Source organism: Ictidomys tridecemlineatus, chromosome 3 (genome assembly GCF_052094955.1).
Source record: "Ictidomys tridecemlineatus isolate mIctTri1 chromosome 3, mIctTri1.hap1, whole genome shotgun sequence".
In the NCBI taxonomy this organism is placed as follows: Eukaryota; Metazoa; Chordata; class Mammalia; order Rodentia; family Sciuridae; genus Ictidomys; species Ictidomys tridecemlineatus.
Genome location: NC_135479.1, coordinates 98,130,746 through 98,139,177, shown reverse-complemented (window position 1 = coordinate 98,139,177; position 8,432 = coordinate 98,130,746). Strand labels below are relative to the sequence as shown.

The following is an 8,432-nucleotide window of genomic DNA, read 5'->3' as shown; positions in this document are numbered from 1 at the left end:
AGAAGCCGAAAGAGCTGGAACAGGACTGGCCAAAGGGCAGCCTCGTGATGAAGACCAATGTGGGTCAGCAACCGTGGGGGCAGCTCCTCCCTGCTCTCAGACTGCTTCTAAAGGACTTTCTCCCAGAAATCTCCTGACCCCTATAGAGAGCAAGAAAGTTCTGGTGGGTCAACTCAGACCCGACCCAGCCTGGCAAGAACCCTCGAGTCTTTGTATTCCAGCTCTTCCTTGATAAGTCATCTTGGGGTCACTGCAGATAACCTGAACTGGCGATGACTTTGGAAATCAGGGAGTTCTTACTAATGGGTTTACTGCTGTGTTATGAAACAGTCAAAATAAAACAACATTTGTGGCAACGTAGGCTTCCAAAATGCCTTTCACCACCCGTTGACCTGGCTAACGAGCTCATTTATCAATTGCGTCTTCAGAAGGTAGAGAGAGAGACTTCTTCTGTCTGGACACTAATAAGACCAGGTATTCATGCAATAAATGCCTGCAGGATACCAGTTTTATTAAGAAACACAGAACCAACATAATAATCCCTTTGTTTGAATGCCTGTGGCTTATGAACCATGAAGAACAAACAGAATTACTTGACATTCCCAGCCTTGAACATTATGATATAACTCTTTTTTTCTAATCCAAGATTACAAATATAGTTGTCATATAAGGCCAGTATTAAAAATTAGTGAAAAGTATTTAAAAACCAGGGCTTATTCTGAAATCAACCGGAGCTGGCAAGCATCTAACTAATTACAAACCTATTTTGTAGTTTGAAATGAGGCCAAGACATTAAAATAGTCTATACAAAAAGAGCCCAGGGTGATAAAGGAGGTACCCCAAAATTAGAAGGAACTCAAAATGAGGAAACCAGCTGCCTGACACCTGGCAGTTAGTTGGTGAGAACCACAATCCAGTGGTGAGAAGAGCGAGGGGACTGATTATATAAAACTGTCAAGATGAACATTTGCAGAAAAAGAAGGAACCCTACAAGAAAGAAAGAATTCAGATTTCCCAAGCTACTACATTCTAGTTCTAACAATTCCAAGTCTAAATCTCAGAAGACCTCAGCACCCACATTTAACTTGCATTGGATAGAAATGTGGAAAAGGACAGAAAGTCCAGGTCCAACTTTTAAGAATAGACAGAGAAGTTGACAATTAAAAACTTGAAATGATCATAGTGCTGTTTCTCATTAGCAACTCCAAAAGGAAAGAGAATCGGGCTGGAAGTGACCCGACTGTCCTGAAAGAGGCCAAGAACTTGAGTAAGTGATTTTACTCTCTCTGCACTTTGATTCCTCCTGTAATTTGAGGGACTTGGGGTAGACAAGATCTAAATTCTGAGCCAGTTCCAACGTTGTATCTTACTGAGATGCTTCTGGAAGGTCAGCATGGCTAAGTCAGGGAATGGCATGTTTCTGTGAGACTGCCCACGCCTGCTCCCCTTCTTAGGATTAAACAAGGCCCCCGTGCCTGAATTCTAACTTTTCTCCTAATTTCCTTGTTAGGACATTGTTTCTTGTGCCTAGTCGACAGGATGGCCTCTTTTATAACACTGTAGTTTTTATGACACTAGTAATTTTTTCAGTGGGCTCTGCTTTTAGGTTGTCTCTTTGAGTATTGCCACAACAAAAAGTTTTACTCTATCCTTATCACTATAACCACTGTTTAAGGAGTAAAGTTTAGTTTTTCAGCGCTAGTTCCAAAACAGATGAAGTGAGTCCTCAGAGCCTCTACCTCTATGCCTGTAGCGGAACCCTTCCTTCTGGCTCACCTGGCCCTATGTAGAGGAACACACGTGTGGAGACCACCCATGCTTCCCTGGAAGGAAGAGTCAAGGTGTTCAGAGGCAGCCATCCTGCACCCACCCAATGCTGGCACAGAGTAGGAGCTTGATAAATTCAAGGCAATGATCCAAAGCATTTCAGACATAACAAAACTGACCTTATCACAAGCCTGTCAGCCCTACTGACTCATCCAATAAATACCCCCACCTCTGAGAGCCATCTGGTGCTCATGTTTCACATGACAATCTCCCAGGTCAAAGGCAAGCATCTGAGGAAGAACTACTAAGCCCCAGGCCTTAGCTCCAATTCCAGGGCCAGAATGGGAGGCGAGCAGCAGCTCAGAATCCTTCCATTTTTTATAATAGATCTGCAAGCTCATCCTTCAATCACCTACCTTCAACAATTACAGAGCGAGGCTATAACACTTTCACTTATTTACAGTCACTAATGTGGGCACTTTTAAGATCCATCCAAGGAACAGGGTGAAGGAGAATGGAAAGGGAACAGGAGAGACGTTCCATTTTTTTTTTTTTTTTAACAATACCTTTATTTTATTTATTTATTTTTATGTGGTGCTGAGGATTGAACCCAGGGCCTCGCATGTGCTAGACGAGCGCTCTACCGCTGAGCCACAATCCCAGCCCCGACGTTCCATTTTTGAACTCTGCCAAATTGTGGGTACAGTTCTGGGTACTTCACATAGATTGTCTCATAGAAGCCACAGATTACTGGATCCTCCATGACAGACAAGGAAAATGAGGTTTGCAGATGATGGTTACCTAGCTGGAAAAATAGCAAAGCTGGGTCTGAAATCCGACTCTTTTTTGGCTATTTATCTCTTTCCAAAAAAAAAAAAAAAAAAAAAAAGGCTTCCATTTGCATTTGGCTCAGCTGTTATACAGCAATCAAAAGACTCGCTGTAACTCCTAATTCCCTCGGTGCTGGCTTCTCTCCATCGGACCTTGCACTCGGCCCCCTTGAGGCCCTGCTCAACACCCCAAGAAATTTCTTTTTCTTATTTACTTTGACCTTACACCACCATTTCTTGACAATGATATGCTACCGCTATCGTTCAATTGTGTCCCCCCGTAAAGATGTTCAAGTCCTATCCCCCAGTATCTTTGAATGGGATCTTATTTGGAAATAGGGTCTTTGCATATTATTAAGATAAGATGATGTCCTTAGGGTGGCCCAAATCTAATACAACTGAGGTCCTCCCTTGTGACCCTCAGAACCTTGCTAATGCCTGGATCCTAGACTTCTGGCCCCCAGAACTAGCACTAAGACACAGGAATTTTCTGCTCTTTTACCCACCCAGTTTGTATAATTTATTACATTAGCCCCAGGAAATTAAGACAGCCACCATTTACTTGACACAAATAATACACAGGCCAGTAAAAGAAAGCAGGAGATTATACAAACATGAAACTACCCAGAAAAATCAAACAAAAATTCAGAAGGCAAAAGTCATCCAATATTTGATCGATATGCATTTATTCTACTGTGATCACTACTGTATTCAGAAAATGAGGCCATCAGATGGAACCAAGTATTTTAATTACATTAATTGCTCACAATATAAAAGCTTTTAGTCTGGTAAGTCATTTTAAGCCTCCCTAGAACTGTATTCGCCAAGATTCATGCATGTGATATTGACAAGCATATTTTCCATTCGCAGAGAAAACTGATATCACCCAGAAACTGAAAGATGTTTAACTAATGAAGCTCAGTCACCGATGTCAGCCTGGTGCAACAAGATTGGGATACAGGTGTCCGAGAATACACAGTGACAGGCAAAGGCAGACCAGTACCCTTTTCTAGAACCTCTGCGAATAGCTTCCAACAATCCGATCCAGGTCAGATACACTATTAGTTTGCTTAAAAGCACAAAAGAAACAGATTTCAAAAAACATGAAAAAAAAAAAGAGTACATTTTAGCCAACCAGCTTCCATTTGTTGGCAAACACTGAAATTCACTCGTGAATAAGTTGGGAAAAAAAATTCCCCAGGCAAAGAATTGAAATAACTATGCTTCCACTGTGCATCACATGAGGTTAGTTGGCACCAGACAAGAAGAAGGGAGCACGGTAATGGGTTACATAGATCAGCACATTCTGCCTATTTTTGGTGTCTACTTCTCATTCATCACCAATCAGCACATTTCTTCGAGCTCCTGCTCATTGGAATGCATTATTTAAGAAACTATTTAAAAATTTACTAAGCAACTATTAATTTTTCATTCATTCAACAAATATTTATTTTGTGTCTAGTGCGGGACAGACACTGTCCTGGGACACAGGGGTAAACAGAATAGATGTAATTTTCTGTCTTCATAAAACTGCCCTTGATCTTGTGCGTGAACTTGTGTCTGGTACAGGAGGAGAGCTCAGGAATGCAGCATTCCCACGTGAAGTTCATGCTGAATGATAATGACCAGACCCAGGCAAGAATTCTCAAATTGCAATATGATATACAATACAGAGTTAAGGGTCTTATCATGATCTTAGCAACTACATCTGACCTGAGTTAAGGAAAATTGTCTGACCCAGACACCCATTGCTTTTCTTCTAGAACCCCCTCTAGTACCAATTGTAGTCCCCACGTCTCTGACCACAGAAGAGGCTGCTGTGTTTCACCGTGACCCTGCCTCCCACAGCCTGCCCCTGCCCCCACCCCCTGACCGTGCATGTCATGTACAATCACAGAAGATCCCATGTGGATGACGGTGTCTGCTATAATCAAGGTGAACCCAAGGTGGCAGCTGAGGTTTTACTGTCCCCTGAAATCCAGAGAAGATGGTTTTTTGTCCGGTGACTCATGAGCATCTTCAGCCTTGACTTTCTGCTTGCCAACTTAGTCTACTCTGTGCCTTCTTTGTGTACCTTTATCATCACCATTTTCAAACCAAACATGCTTCTCAAAAATAAAAAATAGCCCCACTTTCAGTAAGTTTTTTAAAGGTGTGGCATACTCTGCTGAGAACTTGGGAAATAACATACTAAGTGAGCACCCAGACGCTGAACGTCCACACCCCTGTTCTAAGTCTCAGGTGGCTCCTCTTCCTGCTACCCAGCCTTTCCCCCACCTCCTCTGCCTCCTGCACTGGCAGATTCCTAACTGTCCTCACTGGACCGTGCATCACCAGAACCCTTGCTGACCTATTGCCTGTGGGACACTGTTGAGAACTTTCCCTTAAAAAGACAATCTCTTCCTAAGAGCACTCCCGTTACCTGTGAATGAGATGATTCTCACCCTGAGAAGCCATGTACTTGGAAAAGCATGGAGGAGAGAGTCCTGGTGGGAAGATAGAAAAGAGGAGGCCACATGTGTAGGGTTTTCAGGGATCTGCTGGTTTCCTCAGGATCATTCCAGCAATATGCAGAGGGTGCCCTGAGCTCAACAGAAGAAAGACAGGAGCCACAGAAAACCAGAGAACAGGACAGGGGCTGTGAGTGGTGCTCCAGGCGTCCCCAGCGGAGTTCCAGGTGAGGATGAGAGGAGCCCAGAGCGAGCAGAGGCACACATGGTGCAGTGCATGGAGGGAAGGCTCTGTTAGCCCTCAACCCGACTTCTCAAGGGAGCAGTCGGCTCCATGCTTGTCTCTTGAGGTATCTGTAGGATCTTTCTGTGCCTGGTTTATTTTCTTGCATATCCACAGCCTCTTCTAATCCTGTAGATTGAGCCTTTTAATTCAGGAATTTTCTTCTTTAACAACTTCTCCCTCTTCTTTTCTGTCCTCCCATCAAGGAGCTTGTCCACCGGGGTGTTGGATCTCCTTGACCATCCGATATCATTCTTTTCTTGCATATCCTACTTTCCATTTCTAAGTCCTTTTGGTCCCTGTCTGGGTTGGATTGTGCCCACCCCTGCCTCACATGGGGCTGTCGAGCCCCATATTCCTCAGAAGGAGGTAATCATGTTAAAGTGAGGTCATCCAGGTGGACCCTGATCCATATGATAGTGTGTTTGTTTTTTTTTTATAAAAAGAAGAAATAGGGGGACTGGGGTTGTGGCTCAGCGGTAGAGCACTCACCTTGCACATGTGAGACCCTGGGTTCGATCCTCAGCACCACATAAAAATAAATAAGTGAAATAAAGGTATTGTGTACAACTACAAGTAAAAAATATTTTAAAAAAAGAAAAAAAAAAGAAGAAATAGGCACAACACAGGTGGGGGACAGACACCACGTGACCTTGAGGGGAGGAGGGGCTCAGAAGATATCAACTGCAAGACCTGGAGCAAGCTCTGCATCTCGGTGCCTGGGAGAACATGGCCCTCGGTGGCTGGGCCACCCAGTCTGTGGCACTGTGTATAGCAGCCCTGGCGAACTATTGGCCGGCCTCACAGCAGTTCTTGATTTTTCCAAAGAGTATCTAAAAATTTCCTCCTACTTGCTATCACATGTTTTGTTTTTAAGAGTCCTTTTTTGTTCTCTGAATGTTCCGTTTATGAGAGCATCTTGCCCCTGCTTCAAGGATACGGTATCTTTTCTTAGCTCCCTGAGGAGATTAACAACGGCTGTTTTCCTCTTTTTGTTTTCACATTTCTGCATAGTTTTGGTTTCCTCCAAGAATCTTGTGGTGTGTGTGTGTGTGTGTGTGTGTGTGTGTTTGCCATCCATGCCAGAGGCTGTCCTAAGGTATCTGCTCATCTGCTCATACTGAAGAGCCTAGCAATGAGAAGGCAGATTTGGAGCTCTGAGTGGTGATGAGTTCAGTGGCTGTGATCTCTGCCCTTTGATCTTTAACCCAGAGACTGGAAACCGCCAACCCACCAGCTGAGTATGAAACAACTGTGTCTGTGATGGGTTCACCGCACCATCTTCTATTAAGCTACTTTTAAGTTTGAAATTCTTACCTAACATTTTTTTTTTCAATCAGTCAAAATATTCCCTGTCCTTTAACTCAATCTCCAATGTCACTTGCTCCTCCAGGACCTGCTCCCTGGGGCTCTCAGGCTGAGTTCAGTTCTGCCTCCTCTGGATCTGCAGTTTCGTGGCCCGGTCCTCCTCCTCAGGCAGAAGGAATTTGATGACCGGCTTCTCAGAGGGCCTGTGCATCCTGTGGACGCAGGAGTCTACTTTAGGCACGTTATCATCTTATAGAGTAGCTTTGCTACACGCACAAGAAAGGTTTCTTGAAAACTTTAAAAGTTCGATGAGGCAGGAATTAAAGGAAGGATGGAGGACAGGGGAACATGGTTTAATCTTCTTCCTAGAACTTAAATATTGAGCACTATATGATTATTGAAATCCTAAACGAACCCCCACCCCCACCCCCAAAGCAAGCATCATGCCTGCTGGGGCAATGTGGCTTCAATGTACTTTCAGATGGCCACACAGAGCTTAATCAGTTTCGTATGATAGAACATTTCTCAAGCTGGAACAACAAAAATAAAAGGAAAACAAAGGCGGAAACATTGTCACATTTGAGGAGGTGATTTACCCTCATCCGTGATCACACCCTTTTTCAGAATTCAAACCAGGTAAGGTATGAATCTTGGCACATCTGCTAAAGTGTCCATAAACAACGAAAGGATCATTGTTTATGGCAAATATTTTGAGAGCAGTTTTCGGGAGTCGGAGGCCTGGGATTTCTGCTGCATTTGATTCACCTAGTTCACGTTCCTAAGACGCCTGGATGGCAGCCGGCACTGTGACCAGGTCCATTTGAAGCTTCAGGAACACAGCCCCATGCTCATCCCGTCTGTCCCACCAGCGACTGTGCTCTTATTTTTCCTTTCTATCCAGCCACTTATGCTGGCCCAATTAAACAAGATTAGCTGACTCTTTGTTCCTATTAATCATTTCCTCCCAGGACAGTTTGAACATTGTGGTTTTTAAATTATTAAGCGAGCCCTGGGAGTTACCGAATATAGAGTCATTCATGTGAACAGTAAACAAAGTATGTTTGGATTCACACAGTTTATGATGCTGGGAAGACCTTGAAGACCAGATGGATTTTAAGGACAGTGTCTCCAAGTACTCGCAAACTGACACGGAGGTGAAGGTCAAGTGCACAGTTGGCCTCCGCTCCCACCCAGCCTCTGCTATGGGCGGTCAGGGCCTCAGGAGCTACCCACCTCTCCACAGTCCCTTCTGTGTACAGGGCAACTGATCCATGGACCTCAGAGGGCTCTGGTGACGATCAGGGAAAGAAATGTGCTCACACACCTCCATGGGTGCTTTTATTAACAAAACAAGGCTAAAAGAGTGTCATGGATTTGCCAAAGAACAAGTGCTCACAGAAACAGGTTAGACGGCCACACCTGCCAACTACAGAGAGGAAATGAACTGGTTGAATAAAAACAGAAATATTCAGAATTCTATATTTGTATGTGAGTATGTGTGAGTGTATGAGTGTATGAGAGAGAGAGCAAGAGAGACAGAGAAAGAGAAGGTCTTTGTTTTCCTTTCCTTTTTCATAATTCTTTTAAAGTTTTTTCATTTACTTTTGGTACTAGGGATTGAACTCAGGGGCACTCCGCCACTGAGCCACATCCCCAGCCCTATTTTATTTTTTATTCAGAAACAGGGTCTCACTAATTTGCTTAGGGCCTTAATAACTTGCTGAGGCTGGCTTTAAATTTGCAATTCTCCTGCCTCAGTCTCCCCAGCCACTCCTTATTACAGGTGTGTACCAC

General features: G+C 43.9%; 1 long non-coding RNA gene across 1 annotated transcript; it reads right to left on the bottom strand.

Annotated features, from left to right (window-relative positions):
• Window positions 1–3,259: 3,259 nt before the first annotated feature.
• LOC144376295 (uncharacterized) lies at window positions 3,260–7,535 on the bottom strand. The gene is made up of 2 exons (XR_013436593.1): window positions 7,404–7,535; window positions 3,260–6,850 (listed from the first exon to the last, which is right to left on the bottom strand). It is a non-coding gene; the product is annotated as an uncharacterized LOC144376295 (long non-coding RNA).
• Between the last annotated feature and the right edge of the window lie 897 nt (window positions 7,536–8,432).